The following is a 17,437-nucleotide window of genomic DNA, read 5'->3' as shown; positions in this document are numbered from 1 at the left end:
ATACATGCCTATTTCAAAAACCTTTCCAAAGAGCTGATTTTCGGTAAATTTCAGGATACTTCAGCTGTGTCCAGATTTGGCAATTCTTCCGGGAGGGAGAGGAGACTATGGACGTTTCCTCTTTGTCTGGAAACTCTAATACACACAGGGGTTACAGTTGTACCCTAGCTCTGTAGCTCACATGAGAAGAAGACCAATACTATGTACACAATTGTCAAAATTTTTGCTGATGTTGTAGGGAAGGTCCGTCCGTCAATCCATCTGTAGTGGGAAACCGTTGAGATAAAGAGAGGGTGTAGTATGGTAGTTTGACCGTTAGAGGGCAGTGGAGAGTGTAAGAGTGGGACTGAACAACTGCCATTGGTCAGAGAAACTGTCAGTTCATGGTGGGCGGAGTTACCAGAACTGGAAGTATAAAAGGCTGAGGGAATGTTCTGGAAAGGTCAGTCAGCGAGAGGAGCACAGTAGAGAGGAAGTTCTGCTGAGGAGAAAGAGACAGTTGAGGCGGTCACGGGGGGTGGCTCAGAGGACAGTAGCCGCAGGCGAAGACAGGGTGGGGGTACCAAATGGATGGCGGACTCAGACTGGTGAAGCACTGTGGTGGATGGGCCTAGGGCAGCCACAGTGAAAAGAGCCACGAAAGATGCCATGACTACAGTGAAAAAGAAGTGAAGGTACCTGGGCCTGTGTATAGAGAAATGTGAAGCTGCTGTGGTGAATTGCGTGGTCGTCAGAAGGGCGGCCAATAAAAACGGACCTGTTAAATACAAATTCTGTCTGTCTCGTGTTTGTCTGCGGCAAAAAGTGGGTCACCCCCCCCAGTCGGTTACCCTACCTACAATGTGACTGTTCTATAGGCCTCCAATGACACACTGACCGGAGATAACCTCCCGCAGTGTGTCATTGGAGTTGCTGTACGGCAGCACTGCTGCGTAAGAAAATTCTCACGATGCAGTGCTGCCGTAAGTCACAGGTGAACTCCTGTGACCTCCGGCGGAGTGATACAATGATGGAGATAACCCTCCGCCGCTGTATCACTGGAGCCCGTAGAGAGCGGTCGCATCAGCTGATGCGGCTGTTCTCCACGGGAGATCGACGTGGGACCCTCGTTATTAGTGGAATACGGTGGAAAGGTAAGTTTAGGTTGCTTTATTATCTTCTGTTTATTACAGGAGACGAAGGCTTTGGGGAATTAGGTGTGTGCGGTGAGTATGTACTGTCTGTTATGTGTTGTATGTTCTATTTGTGTTTTTTTTTTACATTCGCCACATTAGCCAGATGATGGGAATACTACTTTCCCATCATCCCTAATGCTGCCACTGTAGCGGGCATAGCCGGCCCGGATGGGACAAGTAGTCCCATCAGACCATGCCCACACAGGCCCCATAGAGGCCTCATAGAGCCCGCACAGAGCCCCATAGAGCCCGCACAGGCACCCGATCGCCCGGCACAGCCCGCACAGACACCCGATCAGGCCGGCAGAGCCGCACAGACACCAGATCGGCTGGCACAGCCCGCACAGAGCCCCGCACACACGACGCTGCGTGGCCAGCCAATCACAGTAATGCCACAACAAAGAAGGCGGCGGCTTTACTGTGATTGGCTGACACATGCCGGCGGGAGATCCGAATATTGTGAGGCGAGTAGTGAAAAACTCGCTAGGATTCAAGTACTGTGAGTACCGCATTACTCGCCGAGTACCGAATCCTAACGAGTATACTCGCTCATTCCTATTTTTCATCAATTTTCCTCCTGCGGCCACGTCCAGGGAGGTCGGCTACAGTCCCATGGAGCTTACATTTCTAAATAATATGTGCAACTGTAATCACAGGAACATCAAGCTGCTTGGAGATGGTCTTACAGGTAAAAGTTATAACATGTTTGTCTATAATTTTCTTTCTGATCTCCTGAGACAACTCTTTCCTTCGCTTCCTCTGGTGCATGTTGAGTGTGATACACACCATGTCACCACACACAGCACAGTGAGTATTGGAGCCTCTATACCGGCCACTCACTGACTCCAGGATTGTACACACCTGTGATGATGATTAGTGGGCACACCGCAATGTAACATGTCCCTTTTTTCACATTATTTTCAGGGGTGCCATCATTTCTCTCCAGGCCGATTTCAGGAGTTTTATTTTTTTTTTTCAAATTCTGTGGAAGCATGGCTGAAAAGCAATGTCTGACTTTCATTTGTTCATTTTCATTGATTTTTGATTTATTATTACTTTTGTCAGATTCAAGTTATTTCTGTGACCATTGTGGGTTTTTCTGTCATTCAACGAGGGAGGGCTACCAACAATTCTGACCACGTGTGTAAACCAATAATAGGAGTCCTATTGGAGAATATTCATTGGAGCCCATGAGCTGAATGTTACGTTGGTAAGCATGGTGTTAGAGAAAGGAATGGGGTTAATGTCTTCAGCCTGTCGAATCTCACAGTCAGGCAATATTTTCGGTCCAAGTGTTGTTTTCCTAAAACAAAAAAAAAACTGACAGCGCTCGGATCAATGTTAATCCATATGGCTGCTCAGATTACCATTTTTCTATTTACATGGACTGAGTGGAAGAAAACTATTTCAGTGCATACTGGTCTCTCGGACTTTGGATAAGATTCGCCTATTAGTGCATGAGAAAAAAACGAAACAGATGTCGTACGGATCAACTATATAGCATCCAATCTTTACAGATTGCAGTTTTTAACATAGGAAACTGTATTTGCTTTTGTCCATTTTACAGGAGGGGGTCCAGGACCATTTTTTTTTTTTTTTACTCTGAGGGTAAGAACTAACATGTAGGTAGTTGCTAACTGCCTGCCTGTTCAACCTGGCGTTGGCTCTGAATGGTGACCGTCCGCTCCTGCCAGCAATTCAGCTGCTCCACGTCAACAAAGCAGTTTTTCTTCTTCTTCCAGGCTGCTTGATCAATGGGGCGTGACTGCTGACGTCATGCTAATTGACAGCCCGTTCCCCGCAGTTAGGCAGTCAGCAATCATATCACATCAACAGGGCAAAAGAAAAGCCACTGCTCTGTCAATGTGACGTCAGCAGAGGCCCCTGAATGGGCTGCAGGAATGGTCTTTGACCGCTCTATGCCGGCGGAGATCTGCGTCGGGCACAACATATAGGTAGGTAACAACTACTTGCATGTTAGTATGTAGGCCCTTGGTAAAAAATAAAAAAAGCCATGGATAACCCCTTTAATAACTACTAATGTATAAACGTGGGAGCACGGATGACCATGCAAATGAAAATTCATCCATTTTTACTGGATGAAAATCATACAATTATTTTATACACTTGTGTGAAATTCTCTGAAGGGTGTGGAAGTTCTAGAGGGAGAACAAGAAGAAAAAAACTGAAGAGGGATGAGATTAAGCCGAGTGAACACAAGGAGTGCCTTCTACTTATTAGGCAACATGAATTCTGCTATTTGCTAACATGTAAGACGCTCCTACTTATATGTATGGAACGCCTATATTCATGAAGCCTATAAATATATGAACACTCCAGCAAGACCCTGGAGAGCGCTGACCATGACAAGCCTGGGCATGTCTTCTGTTCTCATCATCTGTCAACTAAGTCTCAGAAAAATTATGTTTTTACTCTATAAGTGAATAGGAAATGTAGTGGAATACAATGTATACAGTATGTAGAGGCTGGACAGACATCTGTCTGGGATGATTTAGCAAAACCTGCTTTGAGCAGGGGGTTGGACCAAATGACCCAGGAGGTCCCTTCCAACTCTACCATTCTATGATATATGGGCAGGGCAGCTCAGTGGTTAGCGCTGCAGCCTTGCTGCGCTGGGGTCCTGGGTTTGAATCCCACCAAGGACAACATCTGCGAGGAGTTTGTATGTTCTCCCCGTGTTTGTGTGGGTTTTCTCCTGGTTCTCTGGTTTCCTCCCACGTTCCAAAGATACTGATAGGGAATTTGGATTGTGAGCTCCATTGGGGACAGCGATGATAATGTGTGCAAACTGTAAAGCGCTGCGGAATATGTTAGCGCTATATAAAAATAAAGATTATTATTATATATGGAAATGAAAAAAAAATGGAAAGGCTTCACGGGAACTAAGAAAAGATCGCTTCCTTGCTAATGTTGCCTTTTGAGGTAGTAACTTTGTACCAAACCTTTTCTTATAGCAGCATCAAGGATATCACATTCAATCAGCCAAACTCTGCTCTGCACTGCTGAGGGGCAAATCCCCTGAAACAGCTGTCTGCATATGGTTGTCTGGCTTAGTCAATATTTTAGGATAGGTTGCATGGGTCCAAGATTGACTTGTGGAGGTACATGCCGCTAGTATACGACACTTTCATGGTAGTTTGCCTTCCTCTTGGAAAGACTTAAATTTTTAATAGTTTTTTGTTTGCAGCTCTCATGTAAATCTATACATCGCCATGGTAACAGACAACAAACCGTGGAAAGTTTGATCCTGCAGCCATACTCACTTTCATCCTTTCTTTACTTTTTCAATAGTTTAGCGAGGGAACAGATGTCAGCCAGTGTAGCTGCAAAATCAGACTTTTCAGGGTTTGCTTGTAGTCTATTACCATGGAGACGCATAGATCTACAAGGAAGCTGTAGCCAAAAACGTTCTAATAAAAAAAAAAAAGATTGTTTAAATTTTTTTTTTTTTTAAAGACGGAATTCCATTCTAAGTTTTATACCCTCCATATAATAATAGCAGAATATATTTTATGTATTTAGTACTTTCTGAGTGCAGGACATAAAATCACTGACTCTTACACAGAGGGAACGCTTCCCGACCACACGAGCGGGTTTTATTCTGCTATTAAATCTCATAAGATTAATTTCTCAGAGTCGCTCTGCTACTTCATCCTGACGTTAATTGGACAGAAAAAAAATTCATTTGGTTCCAGTGAACATTTACTACCAGGAATAAACACGATTTTCTTCTTTTAGGCTGAAGCTACACACAGACTTGCACTAGATGACAGCTTTAGAATACAGCTTCAGTTTTGAATTGGTGGAGGTCTGACTTCCGGCGCCCCCCACAGATCAGGCGACTGTAAGGAATTGTGCCTGGTGTTGCAGCGCAGTTCTATACTAGTGAGCTGCAATACCAGACACAACCACTGCTGAATGTATGGCGCTGCGACTGCTAGACACTGCAAGTGATCATTGGGATCAGTTCAGAGACCCTTCAGTCTCTATCCGATCCACATTGGAATTGCAGTCACTATTCTTTATCAGCCGCTTCAGGTTAAAACCAACTATTAAGCTCATTAATGAAACCATAAAATTGAAGTCCAGAAAATACCATTTTTATCACATTCGCTACTGTATGTTATACAAGTATATCGCCAGTGTTAACAACCACAAAAAATATTGTCCGCTCATCTTATAATGCTGCTATACTTATATAATGTGCCGATACTGCAGTTACTGTCCCCATCCTGAATGGAGCAGAGGTGCGCATGCTCGGCCTCTGCTCCATTCATTGTCTTTTGGACTGATGGAAATAGCCGGCAGTCCTATAGACAATGAATGGAGTGGAGGTCGCACCGGTACCTTTTCTCCTTTCAGGATGAGGCTGCAGAGGCTGGTTCCCTGTTTCCGGAACCCTGCTGGGGGTGTCATCAATCAGCAAGGTCTTCCCTATCTTATATATAAAACATAACTTATTTTTTTTATTGAATAATAACCCTTTTTCTTGAAAAAAATGGTGTTTAAAGTTATTTCTAACAACGTTTAAGTATTTATCAACGGCTTTACACTACTTTTCTGGCACAAAGAGCCATACATTTTTGGGGATGCTGCATTTGCAGAAAATGTAGATATCTTTTCAATTTAATTAATTGGAGAGATGGTCAGCGTCAAATAAACGGGATGGAAACTGCACAGTCTCAGATTTCCTATATTCTTTATTCGCAATATCACATGGAGGAAAATTTCTTTCTGGGAGAGGAAGAGTATTTCCATGCTATTACAGACGGGCAGCACACCGGTGGAAGGATCACCCTTGTTTGCCCACTTTTCCCAGTGTTGTGCCTCCTTGTACAACCACACCAGGTGAGCAAGTCTGAAGTTGTACTTTTCTCACCAAGCAGAATTGACTCATCTACTAGGCTTAGCTAGCGCTCTCCCTCTTTTTTTCCCCTCTCCCTCTTTTTTTCCCCTCTTCCTCTCTTTCCCAGGACCTTATTCACACAAGACCAAACAATTGTCAACTTCTTGGTTTTGTTATCACTCAGTGGCTGAAAATCCCTGTACAGACCTAATAGTGGTCACCGCTGTCAGACGTTTACGATTGTATCCGCACAAGACTTTCATTTGTGGCTAAATAAATATAAACACAAAAAAGGTAAACAAGAACACTTTATCCTTTCCTGATAGATACAAAGTATCTGTCCAAGTACAGAAAGGTTTAGTTCACTTCTGCAGACTCCATTCACTATAAAGGAGTCTGCAGCCTTCCCCATTGTGGTTTCTGCCATATGTCTCCAGATAAAACTGGAGTCCAGACTGAGTGGCACAAATTTCCCTTTACAGGGCACCTACAGTGTATAGTAGGTCTGTGTGCAAAAATAAAAATAATACTTGTTATGTATTAATCTGATCTGCAGGTGCTGAAAAATCAATGCAAATTATCCAGAAGTGCATTGGGGGGGTGTCAGTGCACTACATTTATTAACAACCTCAATGCACTTCCAAGTTAATTTACATATCATTTAAATACATGATTTCTCAGCATTGTCAAATAGGATTACTACAAGACAGGTATCATTTTATTGTTGTACTATGAGCTTTACGCCCACACAAGTGTTATTGCTAAAGGTTGGAGTTAACAACAGCTGCAGACTTATGCTAGAGGGGGTCTATCTCTAGCAGATAGCAGAAGGCACTGTTTTAACAAAGTTTGCTAATGTGTGCATCTATACTGTACTGTATGACCTCTCAGCCATGTTAGTGACAGTTCTTCTCTTTAGCCTTTATGTTGCGATGGTAAAGACAATGACTGCTGCGTTTAAGTAAAACAGTTCATTCTCCCAAGTGTCTGATTGCTGAATGATTCCGCTGAAAGCTAAAATCGGCAACAGTAATATCTTCCTGACAGGTTCCCTTTAACACCTTGCAGTTATCGCATAGTGTGGAGCATACTAGTCCTCCTAATAGGAATAATCTTTATTTTTATATAGCGCTAACATATTCCGCAGCGCTTTACAGTTTGCACACATTATCATCACTGTCCCCGATGGGGCTCACAATCTAAATTCCCTATCAGTATGTCTTTGGAATGTGGGAGGAAACTAGAGAACCCGGAGGAAACCCAAGCAAACACGCGGAGAACATACAAACTCCTTGCAGATGTTGTCCTTGGTGGGATTTGAACCCAGCACTCAAGCACTGCAAGGCTGCAGCGCTAACGACTGAGCCACTGTGCTGCCCTACGGTGATCCCATGGATGACCGTATGCTCTGGGAGGGGGGGAACAGCCGTAATATGGATGGTCTCCAGTTTTCTCTAGACTTTTGAATGGAAAAACAACTTACTGTGCCTGTATTGTCCATATGCTCTAGTAGGACACAGAGAAAGTGGCTATATTAATGTTACAACCCACCAATTAGATGACAGAGAGCAATCCTAATCCATTCTAGATCTCAACACGAATGATCGTGGTAAATCTAGGCCAAGCCATTACGCTCAGTCCATCCACGACATGAGAAGAAGTGGTGGAGTCTGCAGAATTTCCATTTAATATGCATGAATATAATCCAGACAGCAGTGCATTACTTCTCCCAGGTGCTGGAAACCGCAATAAATAAGAGTTCAGAGGTGAGATAAATATAAGCCGAGAAACAGAAAGTAATTTAGAAACTCGAGCAGAATATTATCCACATATATGATTTATGAATTTATCACACTAGGCAATGGTGGCTTGCTGGAATCTTGTTAGTTTCTAGAATCCGGAATGAGCATGTATCTGTTCTCAAAATGTCCTTTAGTTGAATATTTCTCCTTCTGATTGAGTCTCTGCAAAATATTTATGCTCAAAGAAGCCGATAGTAAAAGTAATCCTCATGAAAATGAGCAATGAAACGGCCATTGTATTGGAGGCGGGGGAGATATTGCATTTTGCATTCTCGGTCGTGGAGATGTGAACATTTGGTAACATAATCCATTTGCCTCTATATTGCATTCCTAAGTGAGCAGGATAAATTTCAAATGCAGCCAAGTCATTGAGTGTACAGCCATAGAGAAGCTGCAGGATCATAGGAGGGTGAAGGACTCAGGGCACGACTTTCTGTACAGCAGAACTAAACTTATAATATCTAAGCCACTTTATTAAGAAGATGAACTAAGAAAACATTGATCATCCCAACAGCAGCTGCGGCTATACCGTCACTGTCACTAACAGACCCATTAACTCAGGTCAAAATAACATGGAGGCAGGATCTGCCAGAACCGAGAGATCACTATACAGTGCACATGTATTACAGGGAGAGTCCAGCAGCAAGGAGGCAATGTCTGTTCTCAGTCCTGACTGACTGCAAGTACAGTACATAGCAGTCTCCTCCTCTCTGCACACAGCAGTCTCCTCCTCTCTGCACACAGCAGTCTCCTCCTCCTCTGCACACAGCAGTCTCCTCCTCCTCTGCACACAGCAGTCTCCTCCTCCTCTGCACACAGCAGTCTCCTCCTCCTCCTCTGCACACAGCAGTCTCCTCCTCCTCTCTGCACACACAGCAGTCTCCTCCTCTCTGCACACAGCAGTCTGCTCCTCCTCCTCTCTGCACACAGCAGTCTCCTCCTCCTCCTCTGCACACACAGCAGTCTCTTCATCCTCCTCCTCTGCACACCCAGCAGTCTCTTCATCCTCCTCCTCTGCACACACAGCAGTCTCCTCCTCTCTGCACACAGTAGTCTCTTCCTCCTCCCCACACAGCAGTCTCCTCCTCCTCCTCTGCACACCCAGCAGTCTCCTCCTCTGCACACCCAGCAGTCTCCTCCTCCTCTGCACACAGCAGTCTCCTCCTCCTCCTCTGCACACAGCAGTCTCCTCCTCCTCCTCTGCACACAGCAGTCTCCTCCTCCTCTGCACACAGCAGTCTCCTCCTCTCTGCACACACAGCAGTCTGCTCCTCCTCCTCTCTGCACACAGCAGTCTCCTCCTCCTCCTCTGCACACCCAGCAGTCTCTTCATCCTCCTCCTCTGCACACACAGCAGTCTCCTCCTCTCTGCACACAGTAGTCTCTTCCTCCTCCCCACACAGCAGTCTCCTCCTCCTCTGCACACACAGCCTGGGAGATAATTCTGCCTCCAGAGCTTCTTTCACATGAAGGAGGTGTTCCCAGTGTGAGACAAGTAACTAACACGTGACAGGAAAAATGAAATTTGTCTTCTTGCAAATACATTTTTCCTTCTCTCTCAGCTCTGCTGTATTGTAACAATATTGCACTCTGCCTGTGAGCTGGAAACTGAATCCCAGAGGAACCTGTGGATATGTCGGGTATAATCACACACCGCTCTGCAGCCAGATCAGGAGAGCAGAGAGTGGCCATCACACATAACTCTGCCTCCAGAGCTTATTTTATACATAAGTCAGAGTTACCAGAGTTATTTCCAGACACCATCCGCCTTGGAGCCTGGAAGACGTCATTTATATCACGTGATAAAAGATGATTTCTTGGCAACAACACAGCTGATTTGAGACACAGGGAGGACGGTTCTCAGCCGTCTATAACCTGTATGCCCATATTAATAGTTATGTCAAATGTGGGGACAGATTCCTTTTAGGCTTGTGAGTTTCTAAAAACTGCCAGGCAGATAATGCAGTGCTGCATCCGCAAATCATTGATCTGGGTAAAACATGAATGAATGTGCAGCATACTGACTCATCTGGTGAGGAATTTTCTGCAGAGCCATAAATGAGGAGATCTATGACTTGCTCCCCACTGTTACATATTTGCAGTAGATGCTGGAGCCCCTATACAGTCAGAAGGCCTCTAAGGTTGATGCTTCAGTTATTGTGACATCACAAACAAGTTTCAATCAGTTTCCTTCTGTGGCATCACATGCCGGCTTTATTCAGATAAAATGCTGTCATTTCATGAGCGTTTCAGTTCTTTGGATCTGACCAGCCAGCTGCACATTAGCCGGATATACTCGAAAATCGCATTTATCCAATCTCCACACACAATCTAGTTAGTAATGATAATAGCGGCTCAGCTGGACCCTTTTTCTGACCCTCTTGAACAGCGGTGGATTGTCATATATTGTTATTTAATCCAGATTTTTCTCTTACGTCTGCAGCATCATCTAGTATGTATTTCAGGAAAATGAGTCACAAGGAGCTGGAGAATCCTCATGTGGCGGAGGCACTGCTGTCTGAGATCTTGTCATTTCTGAGGTGAAAGGCGACAAACACCAGTCATTATTATGTATGTCCAGAATATGAATTAAGTTTGCACATGATGAGAATTTTTTATGAGCTCGGAGGGGTCTAAGGAACCAGGTAAATATATATATATTCACCCACTCCGTGCCCAAGCTGAGAAACTGGTAGCCGCTGCACCAAGATCTAAGAACGGTTTTGCATATCCATAATTGTGTTCCTATTATTCCTACAAAACCTGGATTCCATAAGACCCCATTATAGGGAGACTGCCATCTCAACCCTAAAATGTAATTGAAATTTAATGCATTACTTACATTGTACGGCCACCCATAGAGAGGAGACCTAATCGGCACACTTATCCCAAGGAGCTTTGCATGAAAGAAGATCTCAGAAACTACAAAGTTAAGGTTTGTTAATGGACAGGTCATTATATCAGGTAGGCTCCACATTCCTTCATTGTTTGCAAAGCATAGTTGATACTTGCCAATTTTTTGGGGGGCTGCCCTTCTGAGACAATGATTGTGGTGCACAAATGGCACGACTAGAATGACATTCCCCTTTTTTAAGCCTTGCCTATTCTGTTCCTTTCTAAGACTCTTTCAAACCCCTCCAAGACTCTTCAAAGCCCAAGCCATACCCCTTGCTGTCCCTGTGAATGTGCATCTCAAGGCGCAAGGTTGCAGAGGGTCTTGACAGCAGGAAACTTTGGCAGCCAAGGGAATGGGGCCGAGCTCCAAAACCAGATACAGCAAGTACATAAATTCTGGAGCTGCACCTAGCAAACAATGAATGGGATCATTGCGGCCCCTCCAATGAGTTGAATAATGCCGGTGCATATCTTGGACCTTCACGGATCTGATATTGATGGTCTATACTAAGGATTAATTATACATTTTGTGGTCCTGAGCAAATTTAAATTGTCTAGATCTGGTTTAGTGATGAGCGAGTACACTCGTTGCTTGGGTTTTCCTGAGCATGCTTGGGTGTCCTCCGAGTATTTTGGCGTGCTCGGAGATTTAGTTTTCGTCGTCTAAGCTGCATGATTTGAGGCTGCTAGACATCTTGAATACATGTGTGGAATGCCTGTTTGTTATGGAATTCACACATGTATTCAGCCTGTCTACAAGTCGCAAATCATGCAGCTGAGACGACGAAAACTAAATCTCCGAGCACTCCAAAATACTCGGAGGACACCCGAGCAACGAGCATACTCGCTCATCACTAATCTGGATCTGTGGCCAGGAGAAGCAGCAAATTCATGGCTCAAGCCTCTGTGTTTCTTTCTGTACCAAGATCTTAACTTTTATGAAGCTGAAAATCCACAATAAAAAAGGATAGAAAATAAAAAATCAATTGGCTCCAATATTCAACTTCACCTTTTTCTACATTCCCCTTTATTTATGGTGGCTCAGTAGTTAGCACTGCAGCCTTGCAGCGCTGGGGTCTTGGGCTCAGATCCCACCTAGAGTAACATCTGCAAGGAGTTTGTGTGTTTTTGCCTGGGTTTCCTCCAGCACTCAAAAGTCATACTGATAGAGAATGTAGACTGAGAGCCCCAATGAGGCACATGATGACGATGTCTGTAAAGTGCTGCAGAATTAATGGTGCTATATAAGCCAATAAAAATAAACAAAATATTCAGAAAGTCACTCAAACACATCTACAAAGACATGTCTTAAACAATATATGGACATTAGTGGAGACCATTATACGCACAACACAATGGCTAATGAATATTTAATTCTGCGCCACATTTAGGGATCCTCTATGGACATGATACTTTTTTCCTGCCTGCAGCTTGCCTTGGTTTTGACTTGTCCTCAAACACTAATGACATGCATTTTAGAGGAGCTTGAAATTCATCCGACGTAGCGAGACGTAAATACATAGATGTATCCTAATGGTTCTTGGATGTTCCTTTGCTCTGAGTGTTACTTTACTCATAATTCTTTTAAAGATTGCATTAAAATTTTAGAAAAGAAGCATAAAACTTGAAGTTCCTGGAACTCTCCATTCCCCATGGTGGTCTTTGTGGCACTATAAAAAAATGCTGCCAAAAAATGATGGTCCTCATATATAGAATGTTCCAGACTAAATCAGGTCAGACTTATGCTATGGTACCATAATTAAGATTGATCTATCAATAGAGTTTGACATATACATTGCTTGCTCGGAGAGGTCGATAATGTGCAGCATCAGAATGCCTGCCCCTTTTTCACTGTCTAACGAGTCTTTGGCAAGTCCTTTTTTTAGATGACAGTCCCTGTACCATTCTTACCTATAATAACTTTACCAGTAATGTTGAGACATGAGAATAATTAAGGAGTCTGTCATCCCCAAAACCCAATTTATACTAATCAGATAGTCATATATATTGGCTTGCGAACGTATTCACCCTCTTTGGCTATTTTTGTGTTCTGCTGCCTCAACACCTGGAATTTCGCTGTTTTTTTATTTTTATTTTTTTGAAGGTTTGTATGATCATGTAAAGAACTTGTCTTCAACTGTGAACATTTGGTTTTCTTTTTATTGTGAAGCAGCCAACAAATAGGACAAAATAACCGTAAACTTCAGTGTGCAGAACTATTCACACCCGTAAAGTCAGCACTTAGTAGCGCCTACTTTTGCTGTCATTACATCTGCAAGTCGCTTTGGATATGTCTGTATGAGCTTTCCACATTTTGCCACTGGGATTTTTGCCCATTCCTCAAGATAAAACTAATCCAGCTCCTTCAAGCTAGATGTTTCCTCTGGTGAACAGCAATCTTCAAGTCTGACCACAGATTCTCAATTGGAGTAAGGTCTGGACTTTGACATTTACACGCTTCCCCTTAAACCACTCAAGTGTTGCTTTAGCAGTATGCTTTGGGTCATTGTCTTGTTGGAAGGTGAACCTCCGTCCACATGTCAGATCACTGATAAACAGGTTTTGCTCAAGAATATCCCTGTATTTCACACCTTCCGTCTTACCCTTACCTCAGACCATTTTCCCTGTCCTTCCTGATGAAAAACATCCCCACAGCATAATGCTGCCACCACCATGTTTCACTTTGGGGACAGTGTTCTTGGAGTGATGAGCTGTGTTGGTTTAGCACCAGACATAGCGTTTACTTTGGTGGCCAAAAAGTTCAATTTTGATCTCATCTAACCACAGTACCTTCCTCTATACATTTGGGGATTCTCACACATGTCTTTTGGCAAACTCAAAACAAGTCTTACAATTGTTTTGTGTAAGTAAAGACTTTTTTTCTGCCCACTTTCCATAAAGGCCACCTCTATGGAGTGTACGGCTTATTGTGGTCATATGGACAGATACTCCAATCTCAGCTGGGGAACTCTGCAGCTCCTTCAGGATTACCTTTGGTCTTTGTGCTGCTTCTCTGATTAATGCTCCCCTTTCTCAGGTTGAGAGTTTTGGTGGGCGGCCTCTCTTGGCAGGTTTGTTTTGAAACCATGTGCTTTCCATTTGATGATAATAGATTTGGTGGTGCTTTGGGGGATCATCCGAGATTGGGAGATATTCTCAACAACCTTGTCCCTGACTTGTTTGGAGGTCTTCTTGATCTTCATGGTGTTGTTTTCAGATCTCCTTGGTCTTCATGGGGTTGTTTGGAGATCTCCTTGGTCTTCATGGGGTTGTTTGGAGATCTCCTTGGTCTTCATGGGGTTGTTTGGAGATCTCCTTGGTCTTCATGGGGTTGTTTGGAGATCTCCTTGGTCTTCATGGGGTTGTTTGGAGATCTCCTTGGTCTTCATGGGGTTGTTTGGAGATCTCCGTGGTCTTCATGGGTTTGTTTGGAGATCTCCTTGGTCTTCACGGTGTTTGGAGATCTCCTTGGTCTTCATAGGGTTGTTTGGAGATCTCTTTGGTATTCATGGGGTTGTTTGGGGATCTCCCTGGCCTTCATGGTGTTGTTTGGAGATCGCCTTGGTCTTCATGGTATGTGGTTAGTGGTGCCTATTGTTAATGGCGTGCATTGCAGCCTCGGTGGCCTTTCAGAAAAGGTAAAGTGAATATACTGACAGACATGTGACAGATTGCACATAGGTGGATATCCTGTCACTAAGCATGTGACTTATGAAGAGAATTGCTTGCACCAGAGATTTTAGGGGCTTCATCACAAAATAATAATAATAATAAATTTTATTTTTATAGCGCCGACATATTCCGCAGCACTTTACATTTCAGAGGGGATTTGTACAGACAATAGACATTACAGCACAACAATAATCACATACAGTAGATTATAACAAATACCAAGAGGAGTGAGGGCCCTGCTCGCAAGCTTACAGTCTATGAGGAAAGAGGGAGACACGAAAGGTGGGTGGTAACAGTTACCCTGATTGTATGGACCAGCCATAATGTTAAGTGTGTAACAGTACAGACACAGAGGGCTAATGGATGCATAAAGCATGTGGGAACATGATGCTGGGAACCTGGTTATGGTAAAACTTTTGGCTCTGCCACACAGGGATAGGTTAGGTTACCCCAAAAGGGGTGAATACATATGCACATGCCATTTTTTGGTTATTTCATCCTATAAATTTTAATTTCTGCCTATATTTTTCTCCCTTCACTTCACCAACTTACACTATTTAGCACTGATGCATCATACACAAATTGGATTACAAAGTTATTTAAACACCGGTTGTAGTGTCACAACATAGGTAAAAAAAAAAAAAAAAAAAAAAAAAAAAGGCAAGGGGGTGAATACTTTTGCAAGTCACTGTAGGGGACCTAGCCCTGCTAAAATTATCACTGCAGACTTGTTTTTTTTTAATGATTTTCAAGAAAACAATCTTGATCTATTAAGCAAATGAGAGTGCTCAGCTCAGCCTTGGCTTGGTCAAGTTCTCAGTGCACCATTCTACCTCTCCCCTCATGTTGATTGACACTAACAGGGCAAAAATTGCCTAGATTGAAGACTATGCCCTGGGCATGCACACTGACCCTGTAGGAGCTAATCAAGCAGGCATGCACACATCCTTCTCTCCTGTTAACTGGAGCCACTAGCTCAATGCACTTTTGTGGATCAGTGTTGTGATGACCACAGAAGACATGAGAGGAGGATGTGTGTGTATACCCACTGGTTCAGCTTTGTCAGTAAGTGTGCACGCAGCGTGGAATTTGAAGTTCAGGCAGAGCTCACCCTGAGCAAGCGAGCAATGTTAATTAAAGAGGTTGTCCACTACCCAGACAGACCCTTCCAAATTCCTATGTTTCTCCCCAATAAAACACTTATGCTCACCTCAGGTGCCTGCTCTGGCTCTCACAGGGATTGTGTGACATTTTTATCCCAGGGGCCAATCAGCGCTGGATTCACTCTCCCCTCTGGAAAAATAAAGACATCAGGAGGAAGTGATAGGGCAGAAGCACCTCACATTTGCTCCATATGTCAACTATGTCCATAGGAGAGTGAAGCCAATGCTGACTGTCCCCAGGGATGGTGTAACATAGCAATGTCATGCAATCCCCGGGAGAATCGACGCTGCTAGAACTGCGTCGGCACCAGAGGTGAGTTTAGGTATTATTATTTTACTGGGGGGAAACATAGAGATTCAAAAAGGGTTGTCCAATTTAAATTTGGGTTTTGGGGGTGACAGACTTCCTTTAAGGCAGGGGTCACATTTACGAGAAACTCACACGAATCTCGCGTCTCAATACCCGGCACTGCCGCTGGCACTCAGGACCGGAGTGTGTGGCTGCATGTATTTGTATGCTGCTAGACGCTCTGGTCCGAGCTAGACGCTCTGGTACTGCTGCCGGGTATTGAGATGAGAGACCATAGCTTTACATGAGGGCAGTGTAATGCTTAATTTGCCCTGTGGAGCTGCTGCAGGGAAATTGAACACATCTGAGCTGATTGCTGGAAACACCCAGTGATCTGGATATCATTAGGCGACAGCTGACAACTATTCCTTCCTACTTCCCTGTATACATGCATGCTCAGTGCTGCACGCATTCCCAATGGGGAGAGGGGAATAATCCATCCCCAGACATTTCTGGTGGCAATTTTTTGCTCAAATGATCAGGCATGTTGAAATGCAAGATGCCCGATCCTCATTTCTTTCGAGTCGGGACATCCTCATAGATATTCAATGGCCGACTGTGGTGAAATCAGGGGGTTTGGTAAATAATTATCTAAACTGGATCTCTTATCTGTAATCTTATATCGTGATTTATCACATCTCCACATGCATCAAACTTTTTTTCAAAGTTGCGGAATGAAAATATATTCATAGTGTTGTGGAAAGTGTAAAAGTCCTGATTTCATGCACCGAGCGGAGTTAGACATAAACCACAATATATATGGGGACAGGCGTCCTAGCAGCCGGCTGAAAGTAATTCTTTTTTATTACATATATCAGTAACCCCTGCCACGATAATAAGCAACGCGCTGATTCCCAGGACAATCGTTAATCAAAATCTGTTCTGTACCAGCGCTCTGGGGATGGAAATGTAGGGGACAGGATTAACCTTATGTTATCCCACAGCGCCAGGAACGGGATGTCTGCCCTTGGCACTAACAAGCTATTTTTGGTGCACTAGATGGTGTAACTTTGGACGTCCTGTGCACACTGTGCAGAATTATCAGGCAGCGAGTAATGTGACCAGATCACCATTTTCTGCAGATTTTCCACAATCTGTGCTGTGTAAACCTGAATGCTGATTGCATGTGGAAATCGCTAAAGCTGGTTTCACATTCGCGTTGAAACAACGCTGCGCACTGCGTCGGTAAGCCCCGCCCCGATCCGGCTCCCTGCCCGCCCCATCCGGGATCACCGCCTACTTTCGCATTTGCACGCATGCGTTCGGCGCACCCTATCTTTAGCATAGGGTGCGCAGATCATGCGCTGCCAGTGTGAAAGTAGCGTTCTGCGCACTTTTGACGGTGCGCCGTGTGCGCCGAAATGCAACATGCTGTAATGTGAATGACCCTTATTCATCATATATTGAAAAGTTCCAAAATTCTAATATCCTTTGTATTTTTCACCATTTTCCAGATGTCTACACGCTGACAGTGAACAGAAACATTACTATACCCACAAGCTAATGCAACCCTT

At 43.9% G+C, this 17,437-nt stretch overlaps 1 protein-coding gene and 1 long non-coding RNA gene across 3 annotated transcripts in view; one reads left to right on the top strand and one right to left on the bottom strand.

Annotated features, from left to right (window-relative positions):
* The window catches only part of THSD7B (thrombospondin type 1 domain containing 7B), a 501,312-nt gene that overhangs the window by 267,568 nt on the left and 216,307 nt on the right, over positions 1–17,437 (bottom strand). The window lies entirely within an intron of this gene.
* LOC141049286 (uncharacterized) overlaps positions 1–17,437 on the top strand; it is a 135,742-nt gene that overhangs the window by 45,126 nt on the left and 73,179 nt on the right. The gene's annotated exons all lie outside the window — the stretch shown is intronic.

This window comes from Dendrobates tinctorius, unplaced genomic scaffold, assembly GCF_039654945.1.
Source record: "Dendrobates tinctorius isolate UK_male_01 unplaced genomic scaffold, ASM3965494v1 ptg000143l, whole genome shotgun sequence".
In the NCBI taxonomy this organism is placed as follows: domain Eukaryota; kingdom Metazoa; phylum Chordata; class Amphibia; order Anura; family Dendrobatidae; genus Dendrobates; species Dendrobates tinctorius.
The sequence above is the reverse complement of the archived record's forward strand: the minus strand, read 5'-3'. Positions and strand labels throughout refer to the sequence as shown.